This window comes from Hermetia illucens, chromosome 5, assembly GCF_905115235.1.
Source record: "Hermetia illucens chromosome 5, iHerIll2.2.curated.20191125, whole genome shotgun sequence".
NCBI lineage: Eukaryota > Metazoa > Arthropoda > Insecta > Diptera > Stratiomyidae > Hermetia > Hermetia illucens.
This window is the reverse complement of record NC_051853.1, coordinates 64469519-64490273: the sequence shown is the minus strand read 5'-3', so window position 1 is coordinate 64490273 and position 20755 is coordinate 64469519. Positions and strand designations below refer to the sequence as shown.

General features: G+C 42.5%; 1 long non-coding RNA gene and 1 other non-coding gene across 2 annotated transcripts in view; one reads left to right on the top strand and one right to left on the bottom strand.

Moving 5' to 3' along the window:
• The window catches only part of LOC119657639, a 94086-nt gene that overhangs the window by 25910 nt on the left and 47421 nt on the right, over positions 1-20755 (bottom strand). Inside the window, exon 2 of the long non-coding RNA XR_005250154.1 lies at positions 3442-3450. This is a non-coding gene — a long non-coding RNA (uncharacterized LOC119657639). The remainder of the gene's footprint in view (positions 1-3441; positions 3451-20755) is intronic.
• On the top strand, positions 12984-13056 carry Trnak-cuu. The gene has a single exon. It is a non-coding gene; the product is annotated as a tRNA-Lys (tRNA).

Sequence of the window (20755 nt, the reverse complement as noted above, 5' to 3'; positions counted from 1 at the left end):
TCACACGTTTAGATCACATCCGAAATGAGGATATCCGCGATCGTTATGGGGTTGCACCGATCGTGGAAAAGTTGCGAGAGAGGTGTCTTCGATGGTATGGTCACGCAATTCGTGCCAACAAGAATTCACTTGCCAAGATTGGTCTGAACATTGAAGTCGATGGTAAACGACCAAAAGGCAGACCTAAATAACGGTGGCTTGATACGCTGGATGGGGATTTGAAAGCCTCGAGATTGCACCCAGATCAGGGATTCGATAGAGCCAAATGGCGAAACCGACCATGACGAGCCGACCCCGCTTGTAAACGGGTCAAAGGCTGAAGAAAAAGAAGAAGAATCGTCGCAAATCAGCCCAATGGCTAGATGCTGATAAGTCACCGAAGCATATGTCGAAACCGAGCCTCCATCCGAAGAAGGTATTGGTGACTGTTTAGTGGTCTATAGCTGGAGTTATCCACTATTCTTTTTTGGCACCTGGAGAAACGATAAATGCACAGAAATACTGTGCGCAACTCGAGAAAATGCACCAAAAATTGAGTATTCAACTGCCGAGATTGGTCAACAGAGATGGTGTGATACTCTTTCCCGATAATCCACGATCTCATGTTTGCAGAACAACGGTTCAAAAGTTGAACGAATTATAGTATGAGACTCTGCCTCATCCACCATATTCACCGGACGTTTCGCCAACCGACTACCACTTTTTTAAGCATTTGGCTCATTTTTTGGCGGAAAACAATTTAGGAACGAAGAGGCTGTCAAAATTGCCTTCGACGAATTTATCAACACCCGATAGTTGGACGTCTACGAAACTGGCATAAATGCTCTTGAATCTTGTTGTGTGTTTTGAATCTACTGGCACCTATTTTGATTAAATAAATAAATTTTTGTAAGCTTTACACTCGTTTCAAATTTCAGTACAAAAACAGCCATTTCATTTGCAACGACCTAATACTTTGCCTGAAAGGTGTAACGCAAGACATAAGAATTCAGACAATTGGAACTGCATACCTCAAGATTGCCATGGCTATGAGCAACTAGCCGTGGTGGATGGTTACTCGCAAATAAACTCTATGTGCTGCTTAAAATTGAGCTATGCGTCTATTATCGCTTCTAAATATTTGATGGCCAGCCTGGAAGTGATTATGGCCCTTGGTGGTGAGGACTGCTTTCGCCTTTTCCTCCGCAAGTGCTAGTGCAATACCCTCTAACCGGGCCTTTACAATATTAATTTTCTCATTACATCTTCGAAATGATTTGTGACCACAACTACTGCTATATCATCGGCGTAACCCAACTCCTCCGGAACTGGGCGGTTAAGTACTTTATTGCATATGATGTTCTGCAGTGGTGAGCCTATCATAGAGCCCTGTGGAACACCTGCGGAGACAACGTACTCCTTGGGCCAATCATCGATGTCATACCAGAGCATCAGCTCTCGCAAGTAACTATCTATAATAGCAGCAAGACAGGTGAGTACAACGATCGTTGCCAGGAGCTTTCGTATAAGGTTCCAACTAGCCGAATTCAATGCGTTCTTTACGTCCAGGGTCATCACCACGCAATATTTGCTGGTACGACTTTTTCCGTCAATTACATTTTCGACCAAGCCAGTAGCTATTTTAATGGCAATGGTGATATGACTTGATGAAACTCATACTGTCGATCTGAAATGCCCCTCTGGCTCTCGTCAACCTTCTTCAGCATTTTTTCCATAGTGTTTCGAAAAAACATGGGTCTATAGGAGGATCGTTCATCTGGAGGTTTACCAGCCTTAGGCAACAGTACCAGCTTTCTCCGCTTCCATGATGCAGAAAAGATCACCTTGGATATGCTTCGAATAACTCTGCAAACATATCCCGTCTACAGTTCATGGCAAACTTGAGAGCCTGAGTCGGTATGCCGTTCAGACCCACGGGTTTACTGTAACCTGTTCTATCACAGATTTCCACCAGCTTGTCTCTGTTGACTGCCGTGATCGGCGCGATCTTCAGGAGTCGCTGGAAGAGGCCACCCCTTACTGGGAAAATAAACCCTAGATGATTTTTAACAAAAGGATAGGGCACGTGACGTGCGGGGATGAACTGCATTTGAGTCGTTCCGTCACGATTTTATAGGTATTACCCCACGGGTGTGTGTTTGCCTTAAGCTGCTTAAAACATCCCCCCTTTCTCCGTTGGATACCGAGCTTCAGGTTCTTACGGGTTTGCTTATAGGCTTGCTTCTTTTGCTTCTGATCAATCCTACCACATGCCCTCTGAGTCGTTCATCTGGCTCGGTGGGAAGTCTATTGAAGGCTGACTAGTTCCGTGTCCGACCAGTAATTTGGTTCCCTAGGCCTTTATACTTTGCATGCATTGTGGACATGGGAAACTCTATCCGTGTGTCTGGTCCTGGTCTAGACTCCATGAATATTTATTGGTCCATTGCTTTTACAGACCATCCTTTTCGTTCTTTTCGATTTTGGGTTGTGACGGACTCATTTTTTCATTCATTCATTCATTCTCATATTTTTGGGAACGTTCCGCGACATTCTCCCCCAGCGAATTTATAGTTTGGTTACAAAAATCGTCAGTTTTTCCCATGCTGGATCTTTTTTCGGCTCAAACATAAGTTCCCCTTTCTGGGCCTTCCAGATTTTCCTGGCATTTCCACCTGGGTCTCTTAGGTGGGGGTCGTTCTGACCTTTTTAAGGTTTTGTGTAAACACAAAACCTTATTAAATCGGTTTACTGTATGTCTGTCTGTCCGTCACACGCATTTTTCTCAGAGACGGTTATAGCGATTGACACCAAATTTGGTAGGAAGGTGGGAACTGTGAACGCTCACGCATATAGTGAGTTACATACTTTTATGACGAATTTAAGGGGGAGTCCCGATATATCCAAAAGGGGGGTGTAAATTTTTTTTTTCATCCAATATAGTCATGTAGGTTATCAAATTAAAGGTCTCGGTTAGTACTTTTCGAAGCCGGTCTTAGTTTTGACATTTGTTGAAAAGGTGGGGAGTGCGGGGGGTTGAAAGTGGTCATTTATTTAACGAACCCATTCTCAGGAACTACCCAGCCGAAAAATCTGAAAAAAATCAGGGGGCGGCCACTATATAGTGCCTAGGCTCCCTCCATACCGATACCTGTTCAAATAAAGTTAATAATAGTATATTACTATAATTTTGAGTAATTGACAGGAAAACCCCCCTTAAATTCACCCTAGAATCACAAAATTGCAGCAATGTAGGCTACCAAATTTGGTGAAAATGGCACTATTACTAACAAAGTTATACTAGATCAAAGCTGTTGCTCCGCTGCAAATTCAAGACTGTGAATGTCAATATCACTTGAAAGTGGCTATTTTCACATAATAACATATCTGCATATTTTACGTGCTACATGCTAATGAGACAAATGCACACTCAAATCTATTTATAAGAGAAATACACAAAACCTTTCATACCTGACGCGTCTAGCTTCCGGTTTCCCGGCTTGTTTAGTATCTCCGCATACGTTAGATGCGGATCTCCTTGCAGGAGAATAAGATACCCTCTGGTCGAATTCGCACCTTTAGTTTCTTGTTCTTTTTCTTTATTTACAATCTTAGGTTATCCACCGTTTCTATTTTCCTTGGGTTTCGGTTCGCTAGCTGACGTTTCCACCTTGGGCACATGTTTGTTGGACTGGTCAGAATGTCTTTTTCCTTTTTGGTGCCTGTTGATTCCTTAAAGAGTATCCGTCTTTGCCTCGCATTCTTTTGCTTCCCGGGAACCGATGTGCTTGAGCTTTATTGTCACTTCGTACTTTCTGCGACCTATTAATAAAGCACGCTGATGGCTCGCACCATTTTCTTAATGGCTTGGTGCACGTTGTGCTTGTCCTTGATCAATTCGGGCAGCTCAATTATTTTAGCTACAAGTTGCATGAAGGCGATTCTTCCGGGTCAGGGCTCTGTTCTCGGGGAGTCTTGGCCGGGTTACTCTTTTTACGGACTCTTTCACTTTTGTCATTTGCTGAGCTTCTATGAACTTCCTCTTTTGTCGTATGAGCTTCTCCTGAATGGAGCTTTTTCTTAGTCCTGGAGTACCTCATAAGAGGATGCAGTGGATTTCGAAATCGGCTTTTTAGTTCAGCCATCACCTTTCTGCCCATTGTGCTTAGACTTTATTGTTGGTGTTCTTGACAGAATTGTACTTGGTTTGAACCCCCCTCTCCAAATGTGAAACTCTTGTAGCATTAGATGCCACGGTGGCCAAGTTGTGTACACTGCAGTCAAGGGATATTGACGGCCGGGAGCCTGCTTGCTTACTCCCCTAATTGACTTTCGGGTGGATGTTTGTCTGTTCAGCTGGGATCCCAAGAGTTCACTAGCACCACCCCTATTTCCTTTACGGGCTTTTTTACCCACCTTTTATTAAGGTGGCATCTGCACTTCCCGTGCCAGACAGCTTTTAGGGATATCGAATTGGTGGACTCCGGTGCAAAACCGGGGTGTCTGGAGTTCCTTATTAAGGCAGGCCTAGACCGGATACCGGTTGTTGCGCCTTTGACTTAGAGCTACGCGGGCAAGAAAGCAGGGAAAGCTGTAGCTGCGTTAGCTGGCATGATGCCCAGTATAGGAGGACCCAAACCACCAAGAAGACTGTTGCTAGCCAGAGTCTGTTCATTCATTTTACTGTACGCATCATCAGTTTGGGCAAAAGTCCATAATGTTTGTTTTCAACAAAACTATGAAAATGCCCTTTTCCTCGCTTCAATATTTGGTTTGTTTTTGAAAGTAACATTCCCTTAACCGGGTCCCATCTCGGGTGATAGATTTATTCCTATCTGCCCGCATAAACAATAAACATGCAAGATGTGTTTGTTCACAATGCGTCCCGAAAACGGCTCCATCTCCCCATGAAGGATGCGCATATTGCGAGATTTGGCAACTAGACATTGGACGTGCATACATATGTATATATCCTAAAGCTGTTTGTTATGAGAAAAAGTTGCACATCCTCTTATATCTAATTTGTTATTCATACAACCTGATATAGCCATACTTCTCCATAATATGGGCTTGAAGTTTTTTCAGACCGTAAAAGTCAGTTTGGTGGTGAAGGGATAACTTCAGTAAAAACCTTCCACTGTTACTAGCTTCCCATATTAAGTCGGAAGAGTATCATTGACAAAATTTATCTATTTTGTTATACACATATAACAGAATTTGTGTTAGAACTCATTTCTATCTGACCTTACATTGTCAATGCCATTACATAGAACTCAACTTAAACAGCTTGGAATATTCTCCCGGCGTACACCCCAAAAGCCATTAGATACACCACAAATGTATGACGTCCAAAGCCACAAGAAAATCACGCCAACTACGTACACAGCTAGAAGCAACCCCGCATACGCAACCAGGAATAAATTACTAATTCAAGCCATGATCGTGTACGTCAAGTAATAATAATTGCACCCGTAATAATAAGGAAGTACATATAATCACAATTTGAATCCTCACAAGTATAGGAATCTTGATATGATAATGTAACTAACAACTGTTGACCCTCAGACTTCTACGTCGATGCGCTGAAGCTGTTTACAGATTTTATTGCCCGCTTGCTGCTTCCTATGTGTTTGCTGGAATACTATTTGGCAAGCGAATTCCCATACATTTGTTAGCAATTATCGCGCCGCGGATTATTCTGTGAGCTTAGTGTAAACAAGAATGCAAAGCTCTTCTTTGGTGAATTTCCCAAATGAAAGGAGAATGTAAATTCTCCTGCGAAATTGCCGGAAATTATCTGCGAAAATATTGTGAGCCACGAGCCATAAACAAATTGGTTTTGCTGAACGCTTAATATACTGGAGATTTACGTGGGAATACCATTCTAGAAATTGCACCTGGAATTTGAAAAAATATTTGCATTCTGCTGAAAAGGTCCTTGAAGTAGTATCAAAGAATATCACGGGGAGGGAAATTTAATATAGTGGCAAATATGTACCTTCCAACCACATTGTGTGATTAATTTAATTTAAGAACTAATAGTGAGTTCGCTACTAAGAAAAGTATCAAACAATAAGAAGAGCAAATTTACAACTCAGTCATTCACATTGCATTATACTCGTATCAGTTTCGAGTACAAACCTGCACGAGCTAAATAAAATTGTGTATACTTCCGACAATTTACAGTAGTTAGCTAACATATGGCAAAATGGTTTAGCGTTCCCATGATCTCTGGCCCGCAAAGTTAGCATCCATATTTAGCTCTGCGTTGTGCTACCCTCGTTTTAAAAACACGCGTGTAGAATTATCAGGCTTAGCAGACAAATCGAAACATGGTCATCTGTTCATGATTTGGATTTGGAAAAGTAGTACGGTTTGCACGTGTTTCGTGTGATAGAGAAGTATCCTGAAGGTTAGCTTAAAACGTGGCTGTACTACCATTTGAAATAAACATGAGAAAGGGTCGGCCCTCTTACTACCCGATTTGAACTTTAGTGAAATATCTGTTGGTTATGAATGTACACAAAAATGCCCGTACTTTGTCATAGTTCAGGGGCAACCAAATTTAGCAGGACATGAATCGAAACAATAGCCTGGAATCGTGCTCCCTGCACTGTAAAAGGTGCCAATATTACCTCAAGTCAAGATGAAACAGTACATATCGAGGGATCCGTTGCCAAGGAGAAGCTTGGTTTTTAGTTTTAATGACTCTGAATACCTTGGAAATTTTCAGCTTCAATTAAGGTCCTTACTCTGGTGACCGGACTAGCCAAGATGGACCTTTTTTCCCAGATTACTCGTGAGGCCACAGTATGGACTCGAAGTTTACAAAACAAGGAGGAAAGAAGAGGCGCATCTAGCCAGGAGGCAATGGCCACCGAAGATAGTACGGCGGTTACCAGCCGCAGTGCCCCTAGGTAGGAACCTGGCAGTATGAACCGTCGGGAACAAGGCGGTAAACGCATTACCGGTTTTCTGCCAGGAATCCACTGCCATTGAAGTGGATGTAGCAAGCATCAACCATAGTACTTCTCCGAAATTGTTGACGTCGGTGTTTCCACGGAAAACGAGAACTAACAAAAATGCCAGCTTCCGAAGTCCGGCAGTACCAGACGGCCATCCATATTCAGAACAATATTGCGCATTATCAGGAGGACGGTACAGTCGACGAGCGGACGAAAAAAAAACTTAGTAAATATTAGATGGTTGATTGATCAACGACGCAACAACCGGGGGCCAACATTCTTCGGAGGATTCTTCTCTTGAATTCGGTCAAGAGTTCGAAATTAAGTAAGACCCCAAGTCTCCGAGGAATACATAAGGACTGGCGAGATCATTGTCTTGTACAGTAAGAGCTTTGACCCTATGGTGAGTCATTTCGAACGGAACAGTTTGTGTAAGCTGAAATAAGCTCTGTTGGCTGCCAACAACCATGCGCGGATTTTATCGTCGTAGCTGTGATCGGTTGCTCTCAAAGTTGTAGTCTCCTATCTTTGAGAAAAGAACTAGGTGTTTTTCCTTATTCTGTAAATATTTTTATTGCCTCCTTCCTCAGTGCTAGTACCTAGTATGCGGGGGAAAAATAAAAATATTTACAGGATAAGGAAAAACACCTAATTCTTTTCTCAACTTATATACCAACTGTAAAAAAACATGGACATTAATTTCAACTCCTATCTTTATCCTTCCCGTATGACCAGTGCAATTTGATGTCGTTGGTTGGTTGATTTTTGGTGCTGACGTTGCCACTATATATTTTGTCTTGCCTTCATTGATGTGCAGCCCAAGATCTTGTGCCGCCTGTTCGATCTAGGTGAAGGCAGTTTGTACGTCTCGGGTGGTTCTTCCCATGATATTGATATTGTCAGCAGTGTAGTCGGGTGGACTTGAAGAGGGTAATCCCTCTCGCATTTACATCGGTATCATGAATCACTTTTTCTAGGGCCAGGTTGAAGAGGACACATTATAGGGCATCCTCTTATCTTAGACCGTTGTTGATATCGAATGGTGCCGAGAGTGATCCTGCTGCTTTCATCTGGCTTCGCACATTGGCCAGCGTCAGCCTAATCCGGCTTATTGATTTCGTAGGGATACTGAATTCTCTCTTGGCCGTGTACCCTGGCTATGCCATCATAGGTGGTCGATAAAAAGATAGTGCAACTGATGTCCATATTCCAACCGTTTTTTCATCGCTTACCGCAGAGAGAAAATATGATCTGTTGCAGATTTGTCTGGAGTGAAGCCAATGATGTTCTGGGCGTATGGGGCTATCCGACCTAGCAAGATAGAGGAGAATATCTTATAGATGGTACTCAGCAACGTGATACCTGTATAATTGATGCACTTTGTGATATTTCCCTTCTTATCTATGCGACGTATAATGCCTCTTTGCCAGTCGTCAGGCATTGATTCGCTGTCCCACACCTTGAAGATAAGTTGGTGAATCGCTTGGTATAATTGGCCACCTCTATATTTGCCCAATTCGGTTGTAATTCCATCGACAGCTGGTGATTTATGATTTTTAAGCCGATGAGTTGTACGGACTGTTTCTTCTATATTTGGTGGTGGTAGTATCTGTCCGTCGTCTTTAGTTGGCGGGACCTCCAACTCGCCGATCTTCTGGTTGTTCAGCAGTTCACTAAAGTACTCAACCCATCGCTCCAATTTGCCCATTCTCAGAAAGTCAGAAATCAGATTTCCCACTTTGTCTCGGCAGGATGAGCAGCGAGGTGTATAAGGCTTCATCCTGCTGACTTGTTGGTAATACTTCCGCGCCTGATGTGGTTGCTCCCTGTACGTTTTGAGTTCACAGACCTGTTGGTTCTCCCAGGCTTCTTTTTGCTTCTGAGAAGTCGCTTCTCCGTTCGACGGAGTTCGTGATAAGTGCGACTCTTTTTGCGGCTGGTTATAAGTATGTTTGTGGCCATATTTATGATAACGTTCTTCAGGTGGCTGTGAAGATCATTATTTGCCTTCATCCTTCTCCGTCTGCAGCCTTTTGTTAAGAAAGACCTCCCAGCGGCCACCTCGTGGAGGTGTAGATAGGATTCGATAGTAGAGCTGTTTAGAAGTATAGCAGGCGTTTCCCTGATTTTATACTCCATCGTGAGTATGAATCCACATTTCGCCCTGGGCGTATAGTACCCTTTGACTATGTTAATGTCACCCGAAAGTGGATATTCTCACATGATATATTCATATTGCTAGAGTCTTGTTGTCAAAAGACAACATAACTTCGTTTTCCATTAAACCATGTTCACTCAACTGAAAGACCGGGGAGGATTCGTTTCAATCTTTGGTTGTCCCTGACTTTCGAATGTATTGGAGAAGCTCATCTGTACACACCATAGGTCCTAATATCTAGCAGTATCTTCCTGTAGTTTAGTGCCTACGATGTGTACCGATAAGCTTTCCGTAAACATTCGCAAGTCGGATCCATTGAGTTTGTACTTATTAGACGTATTGTGGTTTTCACCTTTTGATTCATATTCTGAATAACGGGTATTTAATGAAAGTTTTGTTAACAGTTATCCCAACCAAGCATATATCAGAGCCGATAAAATTCATCCAACTCCGGCAAGCAATCACATAGCCCAAAGAGGGGATTGCTTTTCTGAACGCATCAGGATTGCAAAACTAAACACTATCAAGAAAAATAATAATGGCGCTCCGTGAGTTGGGACTTAAAAATACACTCAAAGTTTTCTTTGCTTGTCGTATGAGGCGATTAAAACGAATAGAAAGTTGTGGGCTAGCAACCTGCGAATTTGGAAACTTTATTACTACCAAAACGTCAACAACGCTTCAGATAGGGAGTGACCTCGCGGCTACGACCTTTGGCTATCGAAAAAAGACTCTGATTGGTTTCTGGAATATATGCACGCTCATCGACAACGGTGGCGAGGGACCTTAGAATGCTCACTTTTTCCAACATGAGCGAGAATTCCAGCGATTATAAGCTGGACATTCTGGGCCTAGGCGAGGTAAGATGCTGGGACTCTGGGGAATACTGCTCTCCCTCTTGCGGCAATATACTTTTGTACTCTGGAAAGCCAAGTGGTAGCAGAGGCGAATCCGGTGTCAGGTTGCTTCTTACTTCTACCACAAGGCGTGCTCTCCCCCCAATTGTACAATGCAACGCACTGTGGAGAAAAATGCTTCCTACGAGCAATCAAAACTAGTGCAGGAGAGGCTTCCTAAAGTTGACATTGGCTGGCTGATCTGGATGCCAAAGTGGGATCTGACATGTGATGGGGAACAAATGGTAATGGTGTGTGTACGACGTGACGAGAGAGGATTTGCTACTGGGCTGGTCAGGAAAGCAGAAGATGCCACAGGTCGCAATAATTTTAGAAATGTATACGGCATCACGTAAGAGCTTGCTTGTGGTCGAAAATGTTCAATGGTCCCATGAAGGACGTGAACGGTTAACTTCACATCCACGAAAGAATACTTCACCGTGGTTCTCAACCGTATCATATCCGGTGAGGTTCCTCCTCTTGTCGACGAAACGGTTAGTCACTGCAACATGAGGATAAGGACTGCTCTTCCATGAAAAAGAGGAATTATTTCGGCCATTAATGCACTCAAACTAGGGAACCTCAAGACCGCGAAGAAGGCGACCCATTTTTAATGTGACAATTGGAGGGGTATCTGTGTGCTCCCTGTCGTTGCAAAGGTAATGGCTAAAATAATTCTAAAACACATCAAGGAACATTTCGAAAGCATGATCGGCAGAGAGCAGACTGGTTTTCACTCCAAATCCTCCGTCAGGGTTGGATTCACTCCCCGACATTATTTCTTCTTGTTATCAGTGGCGTTCTCCATGCTGCCTTGTTCGGAAGCCGTGGACGAGTTCAATGCACAATGTCATCTTTCTTTAAACACCTCGACTATTCTGATGATATGTGTTTGCTCTCTCACCGGGTCATGGACCTTGCACAAATGGCTCTGGGTTTGAGAGGCAAGTAGAGTTGGACTCAAGATAAACACCAATAAAACCAAGGTTCGCATCTGACAAGTTAACGCACTCTCCCTATCTGCATTAATGGGCAGAACATCGAAAGGGTCGATCAATTTGTAAATTTAGGAAGCGTAGTCTCTGCCGACGGCGCCATCGAACTAGACGTTGCCCGACGCATTAACAGCGCTAGATCCACTTTCGCTGCCATATCTAAAATCTGAAAATGCAGTGATCTCAATACTAATATCAAGTGGAGACTTTTCTGTGCTAGTGTTCTTTCTGTGTTGTTGTATGGGAGCAGCAAATGGAAAGTGAATTCCACTGTTTCCAAAAAGCTCAAAGCTTTCGCCAATACTGTTACGTCTTGTCATTGGAGGGCGATAGCCTGACACTATCTCAAACGAAGAACTTGGTTGGCGTATAGGTCTGTTCCTCTTCCGCACTGTGATCGCAAGACGGAAATGGCAGTGGATAGGTCACACTTTAAGGAGGAGCGGCAATTGCATGGCTGGCTACGCCATGCAGAGGAATTCACTTTCCCAAGATGGCTAACGAGTAGCTCACCCCAAGGACACTTAACGCAGAACGGTCGAGCTCGAGTACGAGCGTTTGGAGAGGTCGTGGGAGGAGCTGAAGCGTATTTCAGGTAACCGCGAGCAATGGTGCGTAGGTGTGATGCGCTATACCCCATCAAGGGGTGAATGGTAATCATATGGTATATAAGACCAAAAACAATAACAACACACAAAAGGAGAAGATACAGCAGAAGCTCAGGGAGAAAACAATATACTATGTTAAAACAGACAAAGTAAAGGACGAAGAACAAGCTTGAGAATAGATCATATAGAAAACTCAGACTCGATCTCTTAATAGAGATCGTAAAACAGACAAAGTCATCAAGGAATGCTAACTAATTTTAGAAAACAACGTGGGTCTCCCAAGTTAAGTCCGAGCCATTTCAACGATTCTGCTGCAGTATACAATGGATTTTTTTTCCGGCGTGGATAATAGAAACTAGCACGAGCCATAAAGAAAGGAAATTCCACCATCGCGTTGCATAAGGAAGCAGGTTTGGCGCAAGTAACGAGGATTTTCCTCTGCTGTATATTGCATGATGGAAACTTCTAGGTAATTCTTTCATTATTCTGGTATAGATAGGTTTTTTGACGAAAGCAAAGCAGGTAGAAGGTGCCAGTTCGAGAACTGCATTAAAGTTGAACAGTCGTTTCACATAAAAAAATTACAAAACCTTCAATAGTGCTAATCGGGGTGTTACACTTTATATTTAATTGAAATGTAACAAAATCATGTTTGTTGTTCATTTTAGTCTTTGCCTAATAAGATAAACTTTTGAAACGAAAGCGTAAACATTGTGTGAAGTTTTTCATAAATTCGAATATTTCATAACAGACAGAAAATTTAGGGAGCCAAAATTGCTAGTGAAAACGTCGATGTAAGTGGCCTTTCTTCAAAATAATTTCTTTTATTTACAAATGACCTAATAAACGCATCCTTCCTATGTGTGAATGTAGTACACGTGCCTAACGCGCGGCCTATTTCTGGTAAGCAAGGAATAACTTCTGGGGCAGTAAAATTAAAAATGCATCAGTCCAAAATGGATTGAAATGAGAATCGATGCATTTAGAATACGGAAACTTCCTCGGTGACATGAATAAATAATGCAAGGGTCCCATATATCCAGCGCCATCCAATGTTAGAAATGTCAATACATCAAAAGGACAATGTTTCGTACAGCTGCTTAATTACGTTAAAGGCATTTCGGGAAATCGAATCACCCACGTGGTAAAAGTTAATTAAACTATGTGACAACACAAGTAGCCATCATTTGACCATTTAGTACTCATTTTGTGGTGATGATAGATATCTACATTGAGTTACTTATTGCTATCGCGTCAGATTAGGCGAAGCAGATAAATCTTCATTGCTGTTTAATTTGCACATCTCACAGGCAAACATATTGATATCATAAGAAAATCGCTGTCCGTATCTAAGAAAATATCCGTTCACGCTCTTAAGATATGCCCGGCTAGCTCAGTCGGTAGAGCATGAGACTCTTAATCTCAGGGTCGTGGGTTCGAGCCCCACGTTGGGCGCAAAATATCTTTTTCGTGAACACGATCGTCCAAGAAACAGTAGCAATGTGTATACAGTTTAACACATTGGTAAGGGATGATTCAATGTGTGCGATATAATGACGTGACGAACGCGCATACCCTGCAATGTCACTTCTTAGATCTTGTTTTTGTGACTAGGACCGGTCGAGGGGTTGTAAGAGGGTGCACAATTTGGTTCCTTTCCCAATAAAGTTGGTCTTTCAAATACAATAGGTCGAAGCCGTTATTAGTACATATGTTTACATATACACTAATGATCAAAAAAAAGTGGCCACCTACCTGGTGTCGAAAGAGTGTCAAATATTGCCGCCGCATGTAATATTTCGGGGTTTTTCGTAATTTTGCAATGAAGCAGGTATAAAAAGGGGCATCAGAACATCAAAGGACATCAGTTCCTAACAAACAGACGAAATGCAAGGATACAAAATTTAGAAATAGTGAAAAATCATTCAAAGGTGGAAATAGTGCTTGAAATACATTTTTAATAATATGTCGAATTAAAATGTCTCCAAAACAGCGGTAAGTAATTATTATCATTAACTTAGTAGAAAAGGATAGTAAGAAAAAACTCATCAAAAATTAGGCTTGCCTCAAGGACTTTTCACAAGGATAATCCTGATAGAGTCCTGGAAGCAAGCGGAGAAATCAGTTTGAAGATTAAAAATTCATATATTTGAATTATTTTCAAAAAATCATTTTGTTTGAAAAGAAACTCAAGAAAAGTGTATACATTTTTTCTACAGGCAATTAACGGAGGAAGAAAAAGGACGCATCGTAGGACTAAGCGAGTCTGGCAAATCACAACGCGAAATCGTGAGAATTTTTAAAAAATTTTGAAACAACACGCGCTGAGGAATCGGAAATCGTCGATCGCACAAATATCTAAAGATTTTGTGCCAGCCAGCGGAAACTTAGTAAGTCGCCACACGATTTCACGCCGTTTGAAAGATGTTGGCATTCGCAGTCGGCGCTGTCGAAAAGTTCCGGCTCTTAAACCGAGGCACAAAGCTGCAAGATTGGTTTGGGCCAAAGACCATCGAAAGACCGACTGGACTAAAATCATTTGGTCGGACGAATCAAGATTTTGCCTTCGATCGGACAGGCCGCAACGCTGTCTTCGTAGGTCAGGCGAGGAATACAGTGAGGATTGCATCCAGGAAACGCAGAAAGGCAACCCTGGAATAATGGTATGGGGCTGTTTTTCCTCAAAAACAGTAGGTGTACTGCACCGGGTACCAGCGAATACAAAAATCAACTCAGCTGAATATAAAAATATTTTAGAAACATCACTGGTACCAAGTCTAGCGAGGTTCAGAACACCTCGCCTATTAACTTTCCAACAAGATAATGCACCATGCCATAAGACAAGGCTCATATCCGATTGGTTGGCCCAAAAACATATAAGGACTCTTGATTGGCCTGCTCAAAGCCCTGATTTAAATCCCATCGAAAATATATGGGACCATATTGATCGTGAGATTCACGACAAGACAATTAACAACTTAAACGAGCTATGGGAAGCTGTTTTGGGTGCCTGATTAGGTCTGAAATGAGAATATCCGCGATCGAACGGGTTTGCACCGATCGTGGAAAAACTGCAAGAGAGGCGTTTTCGATGATGTGGTCACGTAATTCACACTAACGAGAATTCAACAACCAGTATTGGTCAGAACATCGAAAGCAATGGTAAGCAACCAAAAAGGCGGCCAAAACAATGGTGGCTTGATACGGTGGATGAGGATTTAAAGGTCTCAAGATAACATCCTGATTAGGCATTTGATAAAATAAAATGACGGAACCGATCACCACAGGCGACCCCGCTTGTGAACTGATGGCTGAACAAAAAGAAAAAGATGTGAGGAGCGACGATTGCACGACAGCTCCGTGTAATATAGCTAAAAATTCCATTGCCCTCTATTTTCTAGAAAGTGATTTAAATAAATCATTTGATGGAAAGCCCTGTGTTGATAATGGTCAACCTCATACGTCCCACACCCTGAGTTTAATATTATTAGCAAATGCCAACACTTTAACCAACATCAAATATAAAAAAGGGTTAGGGAGAATTAGATTCTTCTTGAATGGAATTTTAATATTTCACTCGAATGTCAATTATTCTCGTTAATTATGACGTCAGCATCTTATTTGTATGGCTTAGAATGCTGTTAATTAGCACGAAATTGATAAGTTTGAACTGCTATAACTTTCCCGTTAATAGTTGGATTTTCATGAAACTTGGCATGTGTACGCATGAGGCTGTCCTCTATGTCGGTGCAAAATTTAGTATACCTACGATGAAGCTAAGGGGAGTTCTTTAGTCACTTTCTAAAAGCTGATAATATACTATTAGTAAATTTTTTGAGCAGATACCGGAATGGGACATCTCTCGAAGATTAGATTTCACATAAGTGTTTTACACAAAATCTTAAAAGGGGTTGCAGATAAGTAGATTCTTCATAAATCCGACTTTAATATTTCACGCGAATGTCAATTATTCCGGGTAATTATGACGTCAGCATCTGATTTGCATGGCTTTGGTAGCAGTAAATTCGCGCGAAATTGCTAATTTTGAACTGCTATAACTTTGGCGTTGATGGCCAGATTTCCACGAAATTTAGCGCGTATGTACGAAATATTGTCCTCTATTCGGAAGTCCTAGGATGAATTTAAGGGGGGTTTTTCAGTAAATTTCTAAAAAGTAGTAATATACTATTAGTAAGTTTATTTGAGCAGATATCGAAATGGGACATATTTTGAGGCCTAGATTTCATCTAGGCGCACCACCCTGATTTTTTTGGGATTTTTAGGTTGGGTAGTTTCCGAAAATGAGTCCTGTCTCACTTCAAATGCGTACATTTTGACTCACGCACTTTGCAATCTATGCCAAAACTAATGTCAGTTTCGGAAAGTACAAATCAAGACCTTTCATTTGATACCCTACACAACTATATCGGGTGAAAAATTTTTGAATCCCCCCTTTGCATGTATGTTGTTGTTTTACACAAAACCTTAAAAAGAGTAAAAATTGAAATCCACTCCTAGCGGTATGATTTAATGAAGAAAACCGGGGCTTTCCACCATATACATATGCATATATATTTTTAAATTATGTTATCGTCATATTTATTTCACCGCATGGAAAACTTCATAAACCTTTTTTAACCTTTTAGAATCTTATTCTAATTAATTTTCTAGTCTTCTATTATCTGGTTATACCCTGATTGAAGTTTTCGGTTTGTATTTAATGAACTATTGTACAGAGAGCATCATCTAATTTATGAGAACTAATTATTATTACTTGGTTTACTAACTCCACCATGATATTTACATAGTATGCCCGTCCCAAGTGCAGATAAAGGAGGACGGCTCGAGGGAACGTACTTTGTACTATCCTCAGTAAAACAGAAATAAAATGCTTGGAGTAGGGAAAGAGATAAATAAGGTATAGTTGGAGTTATTCCGCTATACTAAATCCTACCTAAAATGTTTTGGTAACAGGTCCCGCGACAGGTCGACCAAAAAAATACATCCGATGTCGTTAAAAACAAAATGATCAGATTGAGTAACAATGAGCCTCGGAGAAATGCGGCACGACGGGCCCCGGTCCTATCGAGAAATGGGCGAGGGTTCTTGACCCATGGACGCCTCAAGACGTAAATAAGTTAGTCCGAGTAAAACAAATACTTGTCTGCATGCCAAATATTGGCACCCTGCCTGGAAAGACCAAGGAACTCGCAAGAGCCTTCGCAAAAGACGCATTAATATTTGCGCTCTACAAGAAATCCGATGGACGGGTGCCATAAGCTGCGATATAGGAGAAATTCCACCTGTCAGTGCGACTGAAATTGAGGAAGCAGTGAAACGAATGAAATTGGGGAAAGCCGCAGGACCTGACGACATCGCATCGGAGCTCTGGAAAGCGAAGAGCTGGGCCAAACACTGTGCATCAGTAAATTCTTCAATCGGGTTATTGACTGGCAAGAAAGTACCACTGTTCCAATATGGAAAAAGAAAGGTAGTCCAGCACCAATACACCCGATCCGGTTACTTTCTCATACTATGAAAATTTTTGAACGCATTTTTGTCAACCGTATTCGTGAAGTCGTCAAAAACTGCGGAACTACTGACGGAATACGCGCTGCGCTGTTATTCATGGAGAAACACCGTGAGAAGCAAAGTCCTCTTTACATTGCATTTCTGGATCTAGAGAAATCGTTGACCAACACACGAACATATCTGGTATGCGAGAGGGGCATCTTCGATGGTTTAGCCTGTTACTGGAGCTTACGGGATCCAGATATTCCAACTTGGTGCTCGCTTGTGAAAAGAGAAATTTGGCCACGGAATCGTCTGCAGTCGCACCAAAGTAACTGTCAGAAGCCTCTTTTAGCTAATTCACAACTCTCAGGCTATGTTCATTGCCTATAATGAATGTAGAGAGTTTCTTTACTTAAAAATTGCGTCTGCACGTGCCGGCGGTCCAATCGAGAAGAACGGAAGCTTGCGCGCCGGCCTCGTGCTAAGCCGCCAGCGGCGACGGCAGTACAGTGCATTGGCGGAGGTGAATTCACCACGGCAGGCGTCGTGTTACCGGGAAGGTGGCGTCGGTCGCAGCCTCGAAACCGCATCTCTGAGCAGACGCAGCATGCCGGAGTCGCTAAACCGTGCTCTGATATATAGCGCAGGGTTGGCGGTGTGCCGTAGGTTCTCCCGGTATACCATTTCCGTGGGCCTTGCGTGAACTCGGCTTGGTGTGCTGTGTGAAGACCAAGGAGGAAAAAAAGCAGGGACTGCGACCACGACGGGTCGTCACGAGACATTAAGGCGGCATTTAGAGTCCGGTAGCAACGTTGCAGCATCTCATTTGTCTGTGAATGGTATGCAGTAGTACTGGGACGTTTGAAGCTGGCCTAACTCCGAGAAAAGAGTAGCATTACCTGGTCCGTGATGATTAAGGCTGGTACACCACAGCGCGGAATCCTCTCTCGACAGAAGGCCTCGGTACATGATTGTGCCATAATATCAGTCAGAGGTCCGATTCAGACCACCGCGTAAACATGTCGATGATTATGAGACAATACTTGTTTCCGTTCGAGTCTCGCAAAGGGCCATGTGTTCATGGACTTCCAGAAGTATTTTGCAGTGACTAACCGGTCGTCCTGATCCCTGGGGTCCTGATCTCCGAGATTCATGGCAAAGCGTCTGTGTGCATTTTTCAATGCAAACGCCGCAAGGAGGCATTGGAAAATGCACTCGAGATAGTCCAAATGCTCGAAGCGGCCACTGAAGTTTAAGTTTTTTAGGACAGAGTGGATGAATCTCTGAAATGCCTGCACAGCGTTGCGCAAGCCAAAAGACATCCTGCTGAACTAGAAGAATCCAAAAGGTGTGCAGATAGCCGGTTTCGGTATGTCTTTGGGAGAAACACGGATTTGATGATATGCCTTGGCTAGATCCAAGGTCGTGAAAATGCGGCAGTTTGTCAGTGAATGCACGAAATCATAGATGAATAGAATAGGGTACTGGTCGGGATTTGCCTAAGCATTCAGACGCTGTATGGCCATATAATCCGCACTAACGAAAATTCACTCGCTAAGATTGATCTGAACATCGGAGCCGATGATAAGGGACCAAAAGGCCCACCTAAGCAACGGTGACTTGATACACTAGGTGGGGATTTGTAAACCTCGCGATTGCATCCAGATCAGGCTTTCGATAAAACAAAGTGGCGAAATTGATCACAACGTGCCGGCCCCGCTTTTGAACGAGACAAAGGCTGAAGAAAGCGAAGAAGAATTATTAATTGGTTTACTATTGTTATATGAAGTATTGTTATGAGGCAACGGTCGCTTGCCGAATCCTTACTTATAATCCTCACATAAACGTTTTTTAGGCCATCATCCCGCCCTATTTCCTGACCGAGTTCTTGCCGATGTTTTCACCTGAGCATAGCAAAGTTTTAATATAATTTACGAGCATTATGATCGAAAAGAAACATGGAACTCTGGTTTTATTTAGAAGCAGTTTGATTGACAGCGGTTGCCGCAGGTTTTTTTACTAACAAAACCTGGGTTCAGAGTTTTTTAGTAACGTTCTCTAACTACAAATAAAAACTCCATCCGCCAGAACGGTGGCCTCCATAACGGACTCACGGTGAATGGTAGGAAGGCTGGACTAGTGATGTTCACTAGGAACATGAGGTGGGCCGCTACACGTCACAAACCTTAGCAGGGACGGAAATCCATCTGCTACAAACAATCAAATATTTAGGAGTACATTACGACTCCAAACTAACCTGGAAACACCATATACATACCCCATCCGCCAGAACGGTGGCACTCTTACTACCAGGGCAGTTATGGATGCAGAAGGTCCCACGGTATACTTCCTTTCGCGAGACATATCTTTACAACAACAACAAAACCACCCCCAGTTGTTTTCGTTATCTTTTATGATGATTCTAAAATTGAATGAAGCAAAGGGGACTTTCCTTCATCTGATTTTCTTCAAAGTTTATAAGTTAAATCGATTCAGCCAATAAAGTCTAAGGAGAAACGGGGAGAAAGGGTCATGCTTGTTTTCGAGCAAACAGAAAATTAAATAGAATTGCAATTAACTTTTCAAACAAACAAAAAATACGAACTGATACCAAGGCATTGCTATATTGGGCAAAAAGGATTTTACCCTAAATTTTTCAGACTAACTTCCCTGTCATCATGACGCAATGCCATAGAAAGCCACGAAAGGAGCATTCGACAGCACGTTGTATGTCGAGATGAGAAATGCCCTAACCCGCAAGGTTGTCGCGATCACGCTAACCTTCTGGATGGCCCGGAGCGGGCAAGTAGAAATACTAACAAGTGCCAATTCTATTGTCCTGAATATAACCCAATGTTGTCTACAGGTGCTATAGCCGCTAATGTGGAGTATAGTAATTGATGAACTATTAGGAGGGTTAACCAATTTTGGAACACAGGTACAGGTGCACCCTATCTGACAGAATGCAAACTGGATTCAAAAATACTAATACCTGCTATAGGAACTGTGCTTCAATCAAGCCAGGGCGCCCATAGAATTATTTATTGGGAAGTGCAAGCCAATCACCTGAGGTTGATTAAACTGCATGTCATCAAAGTAAAAGAGAAATACAGGGTAAATTCTTGGTAACCACATTGGACCAAAAATTTCTCTGGAAGACGAATCTTGGGAATATATGTCGGCAAGGTACGAGGATTTTGATGATTTGCAGGGAATGAAAAAGTTGGGATGAACCTCGAAAATGTTGCGCTGGATATGTACGCAATAGCTAGACCTATGATTACCTATGAGGCCTTAATATGGACACGTCGAACCGAAAACGGCACGACAGCCAAGGAGTAAAGACTGGCTGGTATGTGTATCATTGGAGCAATGAGGACATGCACAACAGCACCCTTGGAGGACCTTCTAGGACGGACTCTTCTTTATCGTTACACACAGATGCAGGCAAGCAGGACAATCTTCAGAATGTGCGGGAGTATCAAGAAGCGAGGAGAGGCCTAAATCGATGAAAGATTTATTTTCTTTCAAGGCTGTTCATACCATTTATGATTCAACGATACAGCATAGAATCGATCCGCTGTTGATTCGTTGGTTTCTTCACATGTTAGAGTGGAGAGTGGAGAAAAATCCACATCCT